This window comes from Anas platyrhynchos, chromosome 4 (genome assembly GCF_047663525.1).
Source record: "Anas platyrhynchos isolate ZD024472 breed Pekin duck chromosome 4, IASCAAS_PekinDuck_T2T, whole genome shotgun sequence".
Lineage (NCBI taxonomy): Eukaryota > Metazoa > Chordata > Aves > Anseriformes > Anatidae > Anas > Anas platyrhynchos.
Window position 1 is genome coordinate 78,503,912 of NC_092590.1, and position 18,810 is coordinate 78,522,721.

Consider the following 18,810-nt stretch of genomic DNA (forward strand, 5'->3'; position numbering starts at 1 on the left):
AAAAGAAAAGTCTAAACAAAACACTGCCTTTCTGAAATGTTTTCAGGCTTTTGGTGGAAACTATTCACTGAGTTTGCAAATAGTTTTGGTAGGCCCCAAACCCAAGCTTTTTCAGTGAATAAATTATTCATCCAAAAAGCTCCTGTGCCGCGTCAGTGCTCACAGAGCCCGCAGCCTGGTGTTGTCCATGGGTCAAACCCAACTGAGGGGTGTCTGCCCACCGCCTCCGCCTGTGCAGACACAGTCTATCCCAGGAAAGCTGCAGAAATGCTTGGTTTAATCATTCGCCTGGGTCACATTTGAACCCAATCCCTTGCCAGCCTGAATACTTCAGCAACTAATATTTGCTCAATGAATAGCTGAAATGTCCAGAGCAGACAACCTTCAAATGCAGAGCCCTCTATTGTGGTTTTCTTCTGTGGCAGCATAAATTTCCTTTACTTTTGCCTGAGCCGTCTCTAGAAACCCCATAATAATCATGTTATTATCTCTTACTAACTGCTAAGGAATGTTGATGTAGGAAAGACCTGTGCTTTCTAGGCAGGTTAGACAGATTATAAACCTTTATTTCCTTTTTTTTTCTGATCATTTGGTCTTAATCCATCTCCTCTTTTTTTTGACCTCCAGATGACTTCTGGGTTTGTTACATATGTCTGGGCCACACTTTATTTTTTTTTTTTTTGGATGTAGTCACAAGTTTAAGCCACGCTGGGCTTCTCTAGCTTGGAATCATTCTTAAAACTCAGAGTGTGCCCATTTTTCTTGATTGTAATTTTTTTACTAATACCTTGTTTTTAATTTTTGACAACTTCAACTTCCATGTCGTGACATTTGTACATTTACTGCGGAAAATTTCTCATGGTCACGTTGGGAAGAAGTGAGAGACTGGATCAGAATGTTCTCTGAACAGTTCTGTGCTTGGCTCTGGACCCTTCTTTGTGAAACTGCCTTCTCCAAACGCATTGAGCCAAGCTGGTTCTGAGGACTGCCAGCCCCGTCCCAGAGCAAACAACCTTCACCCTGTGATCATTCTGTCCCCTTAAACAACAGCTTCCTTGGGTCACCTCAAAAACACAATGCAGGTCCCAAAGCTGCGGGCTGTGGGGCTGACAGAAATGCAGTTGCTCCTGCTGGATTTGGCTTGCAAACCCCAGCTCAGCTGGGCTTGTAGCTGATGCGAGGGGAAGCTGGTTCTTAGGTTATACCCACTGCCTGCCCCTTCTCCCTCGTGTATCCTGCCTTGCACCGGGTTGCTCAAAGCTCACGCTGCAGTGGAGGCTTTTGCTGGCACCAAATCCAGCCTCAGGAAGGTTCAGAGAACTGACTCACCACGCATGCTCTCCCATCCGCAGGATCCGGAGTCATCCTGGCAGGGGTTCAGGGCTGAAGAAAGAAAACGTTTCAAGTGGGACTGGGGAGGGAGGGGACTGGAGCTGCCTTCCCTCCTCCTCCTCCTCCGCATGCAAGTGCCTTCTGATTCCAGGCCAGGCAAGCCTGGAGCTTTTTTCCTTTTATGTGGATCACGTAGAAAGGGAACTCCAAGGAAGGTGAGAAGTAATTTTGTTTGTTTGTTTCGAGGTCAAACGAGTGGTTTGAAACCTGTTAGAGATGCATTTATAGCACCTTCACCTGTTGCCGTAAGCACCTTGCTGCTGCAGTGGTACAGCTTTGCAAAGAACAGTCATGAGGCATTGTGAGCAAGGACATGAGGAACACAGACAGAGTCACGATCCGCCGTGAGTTTAGATGCACGAGGTATGAGGCTTCAAGACCAGAGCTGCCGTGTGTCTGGCCAGCTTGGAAGGGGGCCAGAGGGTCTCGATTTACATCCATTTATTTAAACTTGGCTCATCGCTCCCTAACTTGCTTGAGGTGAAACTAATTCTGTGAAGCTTCAGAGTAATTATTCCACAGGCTTCAGAAAGGAATTGGCTCTTCATTAAAAGGAGATTCGCGGAGAGCTTTGAACAATCATCTCTTTAATTTTGAAGAATGTTCATTTTCCCTTGCTGTCTTTTTCATCTCCTTTTTATTTATTTATTTTTTTATTTCTCTGTCTTCCTCCTTTTGTAACTTCTTTTATTTCCAGTGGTAAAATGGGCTGAGGAAGGGGTGAGCAAACCATCCTGTTTTCCCTTTCTGGTTTCATGGAAAGAAATACAATGTGGGAAATCAAAAAATGCACTTTTGGGAGAAGACTTGTTCAGTGGGAGTATGTGGATTGAGGGAACAACGTATTTCAACAAGCAATAGCTATTGTTGTTCTGCATCTTGCACTGTTAGGGAATTTCAGAGGCTGTAGGAGATAACACATTGCTCCAGTCCTCATAGGAACATTCACAGGCAAAGCCTACCTTGCTATTGTCCCTAAAAGACTGACCCATCCATGGCTGCAGCATCTCTCATCAGTAGATTTTAGTCCAGATTTGATGATGTCTGATCCAAATGGTGGTGAGGAAACCTCTCCTTTGCCTTTAGTGCACCTGCAAGCAGAACCTCATACAATACCAGCTGTTGCAATGCCCAAACACGATGCTGAAGAGTGGGTAAATCTTTGACCAAGTGTGTAACTGGGCCTTAGGCTTTGGAGGAATGTCTCTTTTCTGTCTTCCCCTCCTGTTTGAACAATTGATGTTTATTTCCAGCGGGAATAAATTTAGGAAAGGTAGCAAGCTGAGTCATAATAATCATCTGCAATTTGGGTGTTCTGTGTGTATGAACAGCTGGACTGCAAATCCCCTTAGACTATATTAGGATCTGAAGGTCACTGGCATGTCTTTAGAAAGGTAATTACCCCTAACTTCTAATAAGGGCTTGGATTTTTAGCTGTGACCTCCATGGCCATGTTACCAAAAGCTACCATGTGTGCACATCTTTCTTTAACACTTCCTGTGATGCTCACATTAACAATCATCAATCCCATGACAGAAATGATCTGATTTATTTTCTTCAGAAGCAGTCTTTTCTAAAAATGTGATAATCACTTGAACTAAAATTCCCTGTCTTGATGTGTCTATACCTTCTTATTTATTTTGTAACCTACTTGTCCTTTACTAGATGCCTGCACCTTAACATGAAAATGTTACATATAAAAATTATTCATAACCAGTGCCATGGGGCTTGACTTTCAAATTGGTCTGAAACCTGTCAGTGACACTCTGAACACAGGCAGTTCCAAAGTCTAAAGTTTTTTAACAAACACTAAATATTCTTAAAAAGTCCCAAAACAGGATGAAAAGAAAATCTGGAGCTTCCTTTTGAAACCTGCATTTAGAGGCCGTTGTTCCTGCCTCCGATATTAAGAGCAAAAAAACCCTCCCAACCATCATCCCAATCCATAAATCAGAGGGGATTTAGCTGGAGAGTAAGCTCTATTTTGGGTGGGAATTTAATTTTCTATGGAAAACTTTAATGTTAGCCAAAGAAAATCCTCTATAAAATATGGCATTGGTTTTCTTCAGGCTCCTATTTTCTCCTTGGGGCGAGGCATTCAGCCAGGTCATCTTCCATAATGCATTGCTTAGTGAGGGGTAGAGGCATCATACGAATTCCTGGTTGTTGAGCACTGACAGATGTAACCTGGTATGAACTTCCCCTTTGCTATATGAGGTAGACAGAAGTCTGGTTTCTTGGCTTTTTTTTTTTTTTTTTTTTTTCTTGAATTAAAAGAACAAGAAAAGATATAGATTTTTTTTTTTTTTAAAAGCTTTCATATAGTCACAAGGTACATGATTTCACATACAGAAAGGAAAGGAAACCTGATAATTTCTGTCCAGGGTAAACAAGTTTCTCCTTAATATCTGAAAAAAATCTTTCAACTCCTCTCTCCTGAAGTCCACGAGGCTTCTCTGGGTGCTTACTTAGCAACCAAAACGCCTGTTCGTTATGTGACTGAATCTGAAAGCGTTGGGTGAGCTTACTAGATGGGAGTGAAATGAAAGAAAGTAGGTTGTGTCCCTGCTCTCAACCCCTCCTGGCAATCCCCATGCATTTGAAACCCACAGACTGAAAACCACGTTTGTAACTTATCCTTTTCTGAGCTATTTTAGTAGCTAACGTTATTAGTGTTAGTATAATTAGAGGCATTCCAGCTCAGTAATGGATTCCATTCTGGGAGACATGAGTTTGCTTAGCCCTGGGCTTCAGTCAGCTAGAGTTTCCCAAACTGAATGGAAGCTGAAGATCCAAACTTCCTTGGGGTGAAAATTTTTATTTGTGTTCCAAAGCCTTGTCTATCCCAATTTCCCTTCAGGACTTCCACTGTTTCTGACAGTGACACAGTCTCCGAATTGTTAGCACCGTGGCGGACCTGCTGGCTTGTAGCCCTGATAGGTAAGGCAGTGGTCCTTGCAGGTGACCAGGTGCCACGAAGGTGGTCATCAGGGTGATCTCAAGGAGATCCTGCAGCTTCTTGTTGCAGGCATGGAAGGAGCAGTGGGGTCCTGGAGCAGAAAGGAGTCTGATGTGGAGAGAAGCGAAGCTGTGCTCTGCTCCCTCAGGCTTTGGTGGTGGAAGGACTCAGGCTGATCTTAGCAAAGCTTCATGTTCTGGGAGGGTTAGAAGCAGGGAGGTTCTGGTGGCTTTATTTAGCATCATTTTGCCCAGGCAAAGCTTCCCTCCAGTTGGTGCTGGTGGGGGCTCCGGGGTGCTGACTTACCCCTCTACTTGTGAGGCCAGCACAGAGTGAGTTGAATTAGGATCAAGCTGCTGGTGCTGGGGGCTTTGTGTGCAGCCCCTGGGAACCGAGCAGGGCTGCTAGCAGTGCAGTCTCCCAGCTGGAGACGACTTCACCAGCTCGGAGGGAGATATTTTTTTCCTTCCCAGCTCACAGTGCTGCCAAGCAGAAGGTAAAGTCATGAGAAGAATTGGAGGGGGTAAGCAGGGTGGGAGGGAGCTCTGCCTCTAACCAATTCCACCTGTTCCTGCGCACACAGACTTGCTCTAATTTCTGGCCATCTGTATTTTTACTTTACGCTCTGCCTCAGAGTCTCCTCCAAAAGGTTTTTTAAATTACTTTCCCAGCCTCCTCCTTGCAGAGAGAGCAGCTGATTAGTGGCTCCCCCATTTAATTTTCCTATCTAGACTAATTATTCCTCTTGATGGTCTATTTATCAGGCTAGTTTCCCTTCTGGGCTGTTTTGCTCTGTGATGCTTTTCCAAAGAGGGGAGGAAGGGTAAATAAAAACCAGACAAGTGAAGTAGATGCAACTCCATCTACATTGTTTCTTATTAAATGAGTACAAATTTTCTAGGCCACCCCTCTTCACAGATGAGCCCATCTTTTCCTTAATTTCAATGGTTTCTTGTCCATTCATCAGCCAGTCAGTATGTTTCTATGTATCTGGGATTTAGCTCTGCTTTCCTTGCCCTGTGTTCCAGTGCTCTGCAGGATCTCAGTTCTGTGTCTGTCCAGGTTGGGTTCATCTACACAGCTCAGGGAGCTGCCCCAGGTGAGAATGGGTGTCACAAATGGCATGGGCAGGAAGAATGGGAATCTTCTGGAGCAAAGTGAGGTGCCTTCAGGGACCATTTTCCTTCAGGTGATTTTGCTGGCACTCCATAGACAGTTTAGGACAGATTGGGACAGAAAGATTGTCAAAGCTCAGAAAACATTAAGCTTTATGAAAAGATTGTCCAACCTCAGTGTTTGTTATCAACTTCTCTTCTTGTAATGGTGAGATGGGGAGTGAAAGGGGAGCTCCTGAAGGGGCAGTCCTGGAGCAGCCACTGGGGCAGTCCTTAATCTCAGGGCCTCAAGGATGACAGCTGAACTCATCTTTAATATCTTAAACTCATCTTAAGTATCTTAAATCAGTTCAGAGGCAAATGCCTTGAGACTCCAGAAATTCAACATTCCTGGTTGGACTTTGTTTATAACACACCGTATGGACCCTGTATGTAAATAATCTAGTTCTGCCTTTGATGACCTGGGAAAATTAATTACATAGATTATATGTTGCTCTTTCTCCTATACTTTAATCCTCTTAACATATAATCTTCAAGCGTTTTAACAATTTCTCTCTGACATACAAGTGTGTTTTCTGCTCCTGGTTCACAATAGATGGAAAGCTGCTGATTTTCTGAAGGTGCGTTATACTTCTTGGATATTTCTCATTTCAATTTCTCTTTGTATGGAGGTTCTGGCAGGCCAGTAGCTCCTGTTGCTCATCTCTCACGCTCTTTCAAGGCAAGATGACTGCAGTGAAGCCACCATTAACAAACACAATGGTATTATCTCCTTCATCTCTTCCTACCTGATGTAAGATTGGCTTGTTTTTGGATTTTAAATGACTGCAACTAACAGTAACAAGTGAAAGGAGGTAGCTCTTTGTGCTGCAGGTAGTTAGGCTGGGGAATGCCTTTTAATTAGGGTGGTGTTGAATTATCCTGTGTTTGTAGAGCAACTGGAGAAATTCATGGTAGAGCCATTCTTAAGGGATATCTCCATTCTTAGAGATGTCCAAGACTCAGCTGCACAAGTCTCAAGCAACTTGATCTAATTAGACCTGCTCTGAGCAGAGATTGGACTACATGACCTAAAGACACCTGCAGGTATGCCCTGTTGTAGTAGGATGCTGTGAAAGTATTCCAGGGAGTATTGCTCTAAGAACAATCCTGCTTTATTAGTACCCAATTCCTTTGTTTTTGACTGGTGTTGGAGACAGGGTACTGGGTGAAAGAGCCTCTGCCAGACTCAGTTTGGCTTTTTTTCTCTTTATTATTCTAGAACCGTAAGTCGCAAATGTTGATGGTTGTCAAAAAGTCTATTCCATTATATTCATGAGCAGGATTACTTATTTAAACCAAATCTCTTATGTATGTTTACGCATGTGTATTTAAAAATAGCCACTGCATCTTGGTTCCTCTGAGATGTATTATGTTTTTATATTTTTATTTGCCCCTTTGGGCCAATATGGGGAGATCCTTGTCATTTTTCAGAGCTGTCTTATAATACCAGAAACAATAACTGAAATAATGCAAATGAATAGAAAAATAGAAGTAAATTAATAGAAAATTCAAATTTCTGAAGTTTGCCTTTTTTTTTTTTTTTTTTTTTTTTCCCAACAGTACCTCACTTTTCCTCTCCTTCTTTGGAAAGGTGTGCAAAGATGGTAGTGTGTGGCTTTAACTCTGTCTGGGATATGAAAAATCTTCCTTGGACAACTAGGCTTCACTCTAACTTCATTGATCATCCCTGCTGTAGTATCTACACAAACTGACATCCAGGAACTCTTGAGACAGAGTTAACTCTGCTTTAGATTCTCTGAAATGTAAAGAGAACTCTGACTTTTTTCCTCACTATAAACGACAATATTCCCTTGCCTCTTTAGTCTAGTCTACGCAGGTTTTGAGGCAAGACTACAAGACCAGGAGTCTTGCTTCGACTTTGGGAATCCACAATGTGAACGTGACCAAAGGCACGGGTCGAAGTGGGATGTCTCTGGGTGTTGCATGCAGCCCATGCAGCTGGAGCTGTTCATTCATGTGACATGTGAAGACGTGGCTGCCGTAAGAGCCTGAACACAGAGAGGAGTCTGGAAGTATGGATTCACAGTCACATAACATGAATCAGCCTGAACCGTCCCGGAAAAATAGTCGACTTTTTGTTTAGCCATAAAAAAAAAAAAATAATCCAACAACCTCTTTTGTTCCGGAAACCTCTGGGCATATTAAGCGAAACCAGATACTCAAGGGTGGGGGTGTTGGGGGGGAGAGGCATACAGGAAAGCAATCAAAATCTACTGGAGGAATTTCTCCTTTCTGGAAGAACATAAACCAGTAACAGAATGTAAACAACCCGCCATATGTAACTTGTAAATCAGAAGCAAAAGGACCGGGTTCCCAGCAGGCCATTGTGAACGGTTGGCTGTTGAGTCTTTTTATTTTTGTTCTTCTTGTTTGATTTAATTTTAAATTTGTCATTCTTTTCCCTCCTCTTCCTGCTCCCCCAAGATGAACCACAAGCTGAACTCCTAAAGCGTGGCCTCCTAAGTGGTGCCTGAAATAGTCACAGCGTATTAATTTTGCAGCAGCTGAGGCATGGGGTTTAATAGGGTCTGACAATGGTCCCTCCTGAAATCATGCCGAGAGCATTAGTTGGCTGGGACAAGGCTGAATTCTCTTCCCAAGTTAATCAGTCACCTGCGCTAGCCAGCGCATGAGCTGGGCAGTTTATTTCTTGTTTGTTTAGACTGCAAGAAGTAGCACTATCGGATAGGAGAGAGATACCTAATTTTAAGGGCTCTTGGGAGTACATGCTTTGCAGCTTGAAAATGGCTCCAGGCTTTAAATAGAGTGGCTTTGCATTTGTTAGACTTTAGAAGTCTAACAAATCCATTTTCTAACTGAGGAGTTAAAAAAAAGGGCAGAGGGTTTTTAAAAGCAATCAGGAGTCTGCTGGAGTTATCCGTGGAGGTATTGCTCTAAAAAGGACAAAGTGAGCGCTGGGAGGCAGGATGGGTTCAGCTGTGAACGATAGATATATCCTAATTACATGTTTCATCCTGCAGTGCATTTCCATGTTTGTTCTAAGGATGGAAAACAGGAAATTTCCAGCAGAACTTGGAAACAACAAAAAAAAAAGTTGCAGCATTGCATGATGTCAGAAATGCCTGTTTTTTTCTAGCAACTGTATCTTGTAGTCAGAGCAGAGTTGTGTTCACGAGACAGGCTCTGATCTCTGAACATAATGCAAATTAATAGGAATGAAACAAGAATGAAACAAGAGTAATGTTTTGACTCCTTAATGCCTACAAAGAGCAAACTGAATTTACAAGCACAGTGTCCTGAAGGCAAAGGCTAAAAGAGATAATTTCTTTTTACTTCTCTCCTGTGTTAAAATGAACAAAGCCCTCTTGTTGTTTGTTGTTGTTGAGAAACTGGGGGAGCGAAGAGGCAAAGCCAGCCTCTGTAATATTTAGGGACTTCACCTCATATCCATTTCAAAGACACCTCCCCGTAGCTGAGCTTGCAAGTAAAGTTTAGCCAGGGAACAAAGCTCATTTGCATGATTTCATCTCTCCCCCTAAAATAGGGGCATTTGTAGCAATTTGTTCAAATAACGATGAGCACTGATCCTTTCCGGTATCAGCCCCGGTGCTGTCAATGCAGCAGTGGCAGCGCTAGAAATCCCCCCACCCACCGCCGCGCGTTTAGGATCACTGCCTGCTGAAGGCAAATCTGAAACAACAAGCGGATTTGCGAAGACTTTCTGAGGGCCTTGTCTGCCCTCATCACACAACTCAAATACGTTGTGCTCCTGACCAGATCTTGCAGGAGATTAAGGGTGGGGTGGGAAGCAGGATGGTGAGGGGCTTGTCAAACTCTGCTTATTAAAATTCGGAAAGGTCACCTGCCTTTTGGGCTGCTGGAGGTAGCAGACAGTGACAGGCTGCAGATGAAATCCCAGAACGTGCTTTTGCTGCTCTCCACCTCCGGACCAGCTCTTTGGAATGGGGGGGGGAATGAGAGAACTTGGGCATTTTCTTTACTCATCAGGAAGATGGAGCCCCTGGCGACTGCTTCAGAGTGTATGGAAAGTGCACTGCTCTTGCCCGCTGCCATGGGACTGATGAGGCTTGAAAAAAAAAAAAAAAAAATATATATATATATATATATATTTTATTTATTTATTTATTTATTTATATATATATTTTTTTTTTGGAGTAGGGTTTGAGGTGTGCAGGAATGGGAGCTGGAGGGCTGCAGCCCAGCTGGGACCAGTGCGTGCCCCGTGATGGAGACGTGCAGCTGCCCATCCTCCCAGACTTGCCCTTAAAAATAGAGGTCCTGTAGGAGGTCCCATGGGTGATGGCAGCAGTGATGAGGGATTCTGGCTGTGTATCATGTTCTGCACCAGGGCCTGCAACAAACCCAGGGAAGAACGAGGTGCTGACAGCATTCAGACTGTGCTGAGTGGGGCCTGGGGGCACAGACCATGAGGTTTGGTCTCCTGCCCTATTCAGGTCTTAGATGCTCCTCTGTGCTGAGCAGCACTTGGAGGCAGGGGGAGCAGGAGAAGTAGGTGGTGGGAACAGGCCAGCCCTGCTGCCTGTGAAGCTCAGTGTGTGCATCTTCAGGATGAGACCTGACACTCCGCAGGCTCCTCTAACTCCGCTGGGGAAATCCCTGTTAACGTGACAGGAGTCATGACACCGTAGCTGTGCTAAGATTAGGGGAGGGGAACCCTACCCGAGGGGAAAGTACAAAAAGTGTTCTGGCCCTTGCTGCTGGGGTGTGTATTACAAATCTTGTGGGAAGCTCTTGTGCTCTCTGACGTTTCTGCTTTGCTGGTGCCTGCTCTGTCCTGGTGCTGGCGGAGGGATGGTGCCCTGCTTGCGCAGCCCTGGGCAGAGGTGTGTGCACAGCTCAGGAGCTTTCACTAAAGCAAACATGCTCCAAAAAGGTTTGTGTTGGAAAAGTCAGAAAACATGAGGGAAGTGGTGGCTCAACCAAACATCTCAAATGTGAACAAGATGGTTGGTTTTTTGGAAGTCATTTAATGTCTGTAATTGAAAAAAAAACCTATTATCCAATCTGTTTTTAGCTTAAAAACATCATTTGAACTATTCCCGTTTGAACTAAAGTGTTTCCCTTTAGAAATACAATCTCCTTTTTCTCCTTCTTTCTTTCTTTTCTTTCTAATGAGAGACAACATGATCACTGCAATTTTCTGAAATGATTTGAACTCGAAGAACTATTTCAATAACTTGAATCAGGTGTTCTTAGCCAAACGTCGAGCTGAAGTATATCACCTGGCTCTAATGAGAAACATTATGAAAGTTCAGACCTAGTTTAAAAAGCTTGTCCAGTACCGTAACATAATCAATAAAGAGAGTTCTCTGTGCAAGAGGCTCTGTGGAAATGTATGTTTCCTTCTTGGGTGTTGTTCATGTGGATGCTGCACAACCAATTACTCAGATAATCATTTTCAGCAGTAGTAATGGCCCACTGGGGTCTGTTTGTGATCCAGCACAACACACTATCTCTTCCAATTATCTAGAGGAAAATACAAAATTCCTGGTAAAGTTTTTTCAGATGGTGCAATCCTGGCAGAAAGGTCAAGCATGGACAGGACAGTTATACGAGGTGATTGTGATGACTTGGTAGAAAATCGTTTCTTGATTGTGTTCATGCAGCCAAGGGCAAGTTTACACTTATAAAAGGCTTACAGAATGAGACAGCATCTTGGAAGGCAGCAGCTCTGGGAAGGCTTGGGATTAACAGCCGATAACAAATTGCATGTATACAAGTTACTGTAAACAGCAGGAAATTCGTCAACTGTCCACTCTGCCCGTGGTGGCTGGACAACTACTGAGGACAAAGCACGCAGCAAAGGACATCTGAGGAGAACCGGGAGATGACGGGCTCTTGACCTGGAAGGACAGTTAAGTCCTAGGATAGGTTGTGGGTGGGTGGAGAGGGGTGAGGAATCTCCCGCCTGAAGGACTGCGGTATCTTGCAGGAACAAATAGTCCTGCGAGCAGTCAGCTGAGCTTTCCTGATCCTCTGGGCTTGGAGCTGGTTGGCTTTGCTTTTCTGAGAAGCACGAACTTTTTTGTTTGGAAGTCTTTTCTCATCCTTGTAAAAATGAGGGGTATACAAGGCTATCACTGTCTGAAAACCAGTTTAGACAACTGAAGTATTATGGTAAAACTTGTAAGTGGGACTGGGAATGCTACAGGGTTCCCATTCTCACTGGAAAATTGACAGCTTTATACCTTTTTTTTTTTTTCATACCTTTTTTTTTTTTTTCATACTTTTTTTTTTTTCTTTTCTCCAGTGCTTAAACCATGTGTCTTTCTTTCTTTTCCCTTGCTGAAAGGAATAAACCTTTTTGGCTACGTCTATATCAGTAAGGTAGATGTGCTTGGGACTGTTCTCTGGCACTGCAGCCAATTGGCACAGGAATCCTGTGTCCATAATATTGGGCTCTCTTGTCCAGGGTGGCTGCATCCCGATCTGCTCGGGATGGTCCCTAGCTCAGGCTAGCTCCTATTCAGGCATATTTTACAAAAACATCATTTGGCCTGTCCCAAAAACATGCCAGTGGCTGTTGCAGGAGTGTAACAATATTGACGGTGGCGTTCCTGTGCCTGGAAATGTTCACTTGCATTATTTAATTTACTAGTGCTGATGTAGCCTTTGTATATCAGGAGGACTTAGCACTCTCTGGAGGGACAAATGGCTGTTGTGATAAATAGTGATTGAGGTGAAGCAAAGCCAAAGGATGCAGCGAGCTGCTTCGCCGCTGCGGTGAGTGTTAGGACTTGTCTTCCATTTCATGATAGATTCATTCAGGCACTGGATTTACTCAAGGGGGGAAAAAAGCAACCACTGTCTATTCACAGTATTGACACAGATGTATTTCTTCGTCATGAACTGGCAGAGACAATATGAGCATACATTTCTTCTTGAGGAAAAATTACCACTTTCGTGGTTTTTGTTGTTGTTGTTTGTTTCTTGGATGAGGCCCTTGGCTGGTATGAATAAGAAGAGTGTTGCCAATGCCAGGAAATTATGCTAGTTTCTACCAATTGGGATTCCAGCCAAGGATGTGCAGTCACTCCCAGTTTACTTGTGCTGTGGAGTGGTGGAAAGGAGCGGCTTTGAGGATGTATTTCAACTGCTATAGGTGTTACAAAATAAAGAGCAACAGTTGACTCATTGCTTCATAATGTCTTTTCTCTGGAGCCTCCAGACTCTGATTTTATACAGAGACAGTGGGAAAAAAATGGGTCTGCCATTTGAATCAAACGTACAGAGAAAGGTCATGTTCAAAGGACATAGCATGGGTGGCTAACATGGGAATTTGAAGCTTGTCTCCATCAGCTCTAGCAGGGTTCAAGCCCAGCAGCCCTTGCCTCGCAGAAGCTCTGAGCAGAAACTCACCCCATTTCCTGATGGGGACATGCCAGGTACTGTGCCATGGGCTGCTGAAAACATGAAATTGCCCTCTCTGTCCCAGCAGAGTGGACATTGACTTGGGCCACATCGTCTCCTCTCCTCCAAGGCTGCCCGTGTGCACTTGGAGTAGGAGGCTCTGAAAGGGAACAGGGTTTTTGCAGCTTCACCTTCTTGGTTCATTAAGGCTTTGTTCCTCCCCAGAGGATGCTCCTGGAGCTCTCCCTGCCACTGGGGAAGCACCTGGATCTGCAGGATGTGTAGGAACTGAACTCCTATTGAAAGCAGTGAGATTTACGCATGTTTCTTTAGGGTTCTGGTACCTGATTCTGTATTACTGAAATGAGTGAGTGAGAAGTGCATCGCTAATATTTGTAGGCAGAGGCTCAGGCTCTTGGAAATATACAGATGTTACAGCAAACAGACTAAGAAAAATCCCTGAACTAGATGACTAGATAATTTCTGGCAGTTAATGACCTACTAGAAGATCTGAGAGCTTAAGGGCCCTTCATCTAGGAAGTCATTAAATGCCAGATCCATTAACTGTCATTACTGCTTTTACTATCTTTGGAAATGAAGAAACGTTCAGAAAAACAAAGACCTTTGTGAAGTGCTGTAAAAATTGGAGGCTGAGCTACACGTTGAAGTCTGTGTGCTGAGGGTGGTCACTTGCACCAGGAGCAGCAGCTTTGTCCTGGGAAACTTCATCGGGATCTATTCTATTATTTGGTCCTAGGGCACAAAGGAAAACGTAGCAGCACTTTTGTTTTCAACATTGCTCCAGTTTAGAGCTCTAATTCTGAGGTGAACTTTTGGTCCATGAAACCTCTGGTCTATTTTCAACAGGATTTCACGTGTTTTCATGAAAAAGGTATACAGCTCTTAATTTCTTCTGCAGATGAGACATGCAGACAAAATGCATTTATTGGACATTTTCCTTTGTCTCAGATAGTTAAGATTAAGGAAAGAACACTGGTATTTGGAATCGGAACAATTAGGCTCTAACTTTCCTATTCTGTATGTAATTTTCATACCATTACAAATACTCAGATTTCAGATATGCAGTACCATAAGAGAAACAACACTCACAATTACTATTTCCTGAATAGGGGCACAGATATTAAGCTGTTACAGTGCATGAAGGGTCTTGCTTGCCTGTGTTAACACATCAGTTCCAAAAAGACTTTGCTCTGAATCTCTTCTGCCATCACCGACACATTGGTGTAACTGTGCTTGACTTAATGGTGTTACACTGGTGTGAATCCAAATGTGATCTGGGAATTAGACAGAGTTGCTTTGGTTTCGTACCAACACAGGAGAATGCAAGTCCATTGGCAGGCTTTCATGGTCTAGGGCAATTTACTGCTGGCTAGATGGCTAATGGGGTGAAAGTTGGGACCCTGTTTCATTTACATTTACAGCAGAGGAAAAACGCTGCTTGCCAGTGGCAGGAGATCCTTTCCAGACCCACATTCCCAAAGCAGGAGAATTTCACTGTTCTCTGTGGAGCTATGCCAGGGTGGAAACGGTGAATTCAGGCTCTGGAACCGGTGCTGTTTATCCATGATATGCTTTCCTCACGAGTGCCGTTGTCTAGAGCAGACAACAGGCTTTGGAAAGGTAAAACGTTACCTCAGGACATCCACTGATGGAGAAAGGCTGTAAACCCATTGCTTTCAGGGTAGCTTTCTGTACCACTCACCTAGGTGCTAATCTGTGCTGTTCAGAGGTGAGCAAATGTTGTGCTTTGGGAGATCTCCTTGTGTCCAGGGAGTGAACAGGGAAATGAGGGTGATGTTTGGCCTTGGAGCTCAGCGTGGCTGTGCTGGTCTTTCACATTTTTTGTCTGGGTTAAGTGAGTGGTCAGGTCACGCTGCACTTGCATCTTTCTGTGCACCTTGGAAGGATAAGGCTCAGTGTAAATACACACCCTCTCGTCTGGGACAATGAAAGAAATTGTTCGAGGTCACAAAGCAGAACTGAGAGCAGACTTTAGCCTCTGGGCTCCCACCTCAAGGCGTTCGCTATCCGACCTGACCTGTGACAAAGGCCTTTGAAATATTCCCCACTTCTCCTTCATGTATCCAGGCTGAATCATCTGCACTGAGCAGACAAAACTTCCGCTGCCCTGTTCCCACAGCAACACCTATTGCCTTTGGCTCGGGTTCAGAAAGGTTTCTGGGTGCTAAAGTCCCACAGCAACCAGCAGGGACTGAATGCCGAAATGCCTTTTTGGAGCTGGGTCTCTGTATCTGCTCTGGGAAACTGCCATATTTCTACTGAAGTTAATGTGGCTGGTGGGAGGCTCCGAAGGTTCAGAGGTGCTGGCTTATTCATTTATTTATTTATTTATTTATTTATTTATTTATTTATTTATTTATTTATTTTTGCCCCTGGTTAAAAGATAAGACTATCTGTCTGTTCTGTCTACCAGCTGGTTAACCATGCAGCCACACAGACTCACTCAGATAGCTGCGGCTTTTCCTACTCCACGTAACTCTGGCATCATTGAAACATTTTCGTTTTATTTTCCTTTCCCATGTAGCTTCTCAGATGTAAAACCAATTTTGCTGGTTATAGGGAGAGATCTGACTATGAAAACTGTCTCTGCTTCGTCAACAGTTCTTCCCTTCTTTTTTTAGTCACCGTGTTGAGAGTGAGCTCTTCGTCTGACACAGCAACAGATGAACCAGACGAGGTTCGTGTGGTTTCATCCATTATTTCCAGCACAGTGATATCTGATGCCAAAGTGCAGCATGGCAGACTGGATGTGAAGGCTCTGTAATCCACCTTACCTTTGCCAAGGCTTCACTGCGTACCAGTGGGAAATGGGCAGTGGGTTTTGGCAGGTACTTTCCCCTCTGGTGACAAAACAGCATCCTGAGGCTGAGACAAGTTTACTGTCTGATGTGCCTGTTCAGAAAAATGCAATCCTTGTACATTTTTATTGCAAGATGAGAGTCTCGTATATAAAACTTGCCCCAAATTAAATAATAGGAAAGCAATAATTATTTATTCTTCTCCCACTCCAAAAAAAGAGGCTTTGATTGGCCTGGGATGACGTGTGAGTTGTGCTGACCTCAGCCAGCTCACCAAATAACGAGGGCTTGTAGGTGCCAGGGGAGTGATGGCTTAGGGAACACAAGCAGTGAAAAGGTGAGGTGACTGTAACACTGGGAAGCAGCAGGAGCTGCTGTGCCCAAACAGAGGGCTGGAAACCTGCCCATCTCTGACTAACATCTACATAGTTATTTATTCCTCCCCAGAACCGGGACCTCCCCCAGGAGCTGCTGCAGATAAGATTTGCAGGAACGTTTTGTGGTAGCTTTGCCCTGCCACCAAGCAACCCTAGTGTGCGCTGCGAGGTCCCCGTGTAGCACTTGGATCAGGTTTCCTCTGGGCCCCTCACAACTCCCTGTTACAATTAATTTCTTCTTTCTTTTGGAATCCAAAGCGCCTGAAATAGGTGAGGGCCATGTTGCAGGCCAACGGGGAGCAGGTTTTATAGCATGTTGTGAGGTGTGTCATGAGGGTGTAAGGAGGTGTTTAGAAGGGTTGGAGGACTGTGGAGGATGGATAGCACCAAACCTGAGCAAGACCCACCTATGCAGTGCACAGGGAGCAAAACCTGGAGCCAAATGTCCTGAGAACTGTGCCTGGGCTTCATCTTGGAGGACATTGGTTCATCCCACAGGGAGGCAGGAACAAGCTGACAGATGCAGTAGGGATAAGCAGACGTTCATGACCTAGGTTGCAAAGCCGTTGATGGTTTAGATGTTGCTGGTGGGTGTCTAAAGTGGGCAGGGACCTCGAGGGACAGTCTTGAGACTGTGGCCTGAGCTGGTGCTCGGCTGGCAATGTTGGACATCTGCACCAGCCCATCCGCAGCAATGTGCGTGGGCTGTGAATGCTCCTGAGAAGCAGAATAAATCAGCCTCCACGGAGCCCCTCCTTCCTCCTGCTCTGGGTGGCTCCTCTGAAGCTGCCTTCGGTGTCACGGTACGGGGCAGATACCCCCTGAGGGACTTTTGAGAAGAGCAATTTCCAAAAGTACCCAAGGGATGTAGGCGCCTGATAACCCCGGTTTCTGCTATCTGTCAGCATTGCCTGGGCTGGAGCGGGGTGAGGAGTAGGCAGGGCTGTTCCACGCTCAGGCGTTTTGGCAATTGTCTCTCTTTAGTCTGGGCATGGCCCTTGCCTCTTGGATCTCTTATCTCATGTGTATTTTATTTCCCCACATGGAGTACAGCTGGGGCAGGAGGTTTATAAGCAGGAAGGCATTTCCCCTCCCTGAGCATGGCTTGGGAAAGGGGGAGGGAGAGGGGAGGTGATTTTGTGGCTGACAGACCAAGGGGATCCAACGTGCCAAGCTACATCTGTGGTTCCTGAGAAATCAATTAGCGAGGGAGGGGAGGGGTGGTTGGCAAACCACACGGTTGAAAGGAAAACATCACAAAAATGAATCAGAGGGATGTTTTGAAGAAGCGGCGCTGCTGGAAGATGCGAGCAAGTGGCTTTGTTTGGTAGTGCGTGCGTGTGAGAGAGGCGCTCACCAAAAGGTTAATCAAGACCTGGTAGGGAAGGCTGGCCTAGGATCTGGGAAGCAGGCTGCTAATAAAAGAGACGGAGAGACCGCGCTCATCCTGTGCTGAACAATATAACCCACTGTCTGATGTGCAGTGGCAGAGATTGGAGAAAATGCTCCTTTGGCAATATCACAGCATTTTGCAAACTCCATTAGTGTTAGCCAGAGTATTTAGGTTGATTTCAGACTTGAGTTCCCTCCCTCCTGTGGGGGACAGACTTGAACTGCTCTGTCCAAATATTTGGGAGATTAACGTGTCCAGAGGCATTTAAACAAGTACATTTCTGATGCTGCTTGGGATGGGAGTGGAGCATATTGGAAAGGTCCTTCAGGACACTTGTGATGAACTGTAGTCGTAATGAGGGAGCTTCTCTGCTACTGTTCCTTGCTCTTGGACTGCATTTATTTTAAATTAAATAACTCTTTGGGTGTAGATCTCTCTGTTTCCAGTCAGAAACCTCATCCCAGGTTTTCTCTTGTATCTTCCCTCAGCTCTGATAAATTTCTAGCTCACTTTTGTTTCACTGAAGGAAGATGTATATTTTCGGAATGTCACTCACTCATCGCTTTAGAAGGCAATAAGTGGGGCAGATGTTGATGAGCTCTGTCCTCACTGAATTTTCTCTTCCTTCAACCTTCTCCCAGCATAGTTATGCATATGGCTATGTGCAGGGATGAACCAGGGAACTGATGCTGCTCAAAACCTGTCCTTGTCCTGCTAGTACGGCTCACCAGCCTTGCACACCACATGGTTTTTGATGTCTTTGGTGGCACCAAGGTGTAGAAAATATACGTGATTGAGGGGGTCTGTTGGAGGTGTGAAGACCCCTAACATCAATAAACTGTTCCAAGACCAGCTTGGAAGGGGGACGGTGGAGCTGCGTCTTCAACTGATGAGTAGATCACACTGCTGGGAGGTGGCATGGATGATCTGTAGTCTTTCTCCCAAAGCAAAAGGGAACGTAATCCCCATTTCCTACACCCTTGGCAATCGCACAAACCGCAATTTGTTTTTCCTCCCCTTCTCCTCTATCAATACCACTGCAACAGTGCCAGGGGGACAGGAGTGCACACCACCTTCAGGAGAAAGCTCCGGGGCGTAGGGAACCTGTCTGTGGTTGTGGTGGTGCACAAAGCACCTGCAGCTCTGGTGACAAGGGAGATTTGAGAAGAGGCCTCAGGCTCATGGGCTTGGGGATGTGCCCTGGCAGGCAGCTTGTGCTCTGTGGGGAGGCTTGAACCCCCTCCTTAGGCTGAGGATTGCTGTATGGAAACAGCCCTTTGAGGTTGAGTACTTGAACTCTTGGGTGACTTTCCTGAAT

General features: G+C 44.9%; 1 long non-coding RNA gene across 1 annotated transcript in view; it reads left to right on the plus strand.

Annotated features, from left to right (window-relative positions):
- The first annotated feature begins 1,361 nt into the window (after nt 1–1,361).
- Nucleotides 1,362–18,810, plus strand: part of LOC140002526 (uncharacterized) — a 47,511-nt gene continuing 30,062 nt past the window's right edge. The window contains exon 1 of the long non-coding RNA XR_011809307.1: nt 1,362–1,547. This is a non-coding gene — a long non-coding RNA (uncharacterized lncRNA). The remainder of the gene's footprint in view (nt 1,548–18,810) is intronic.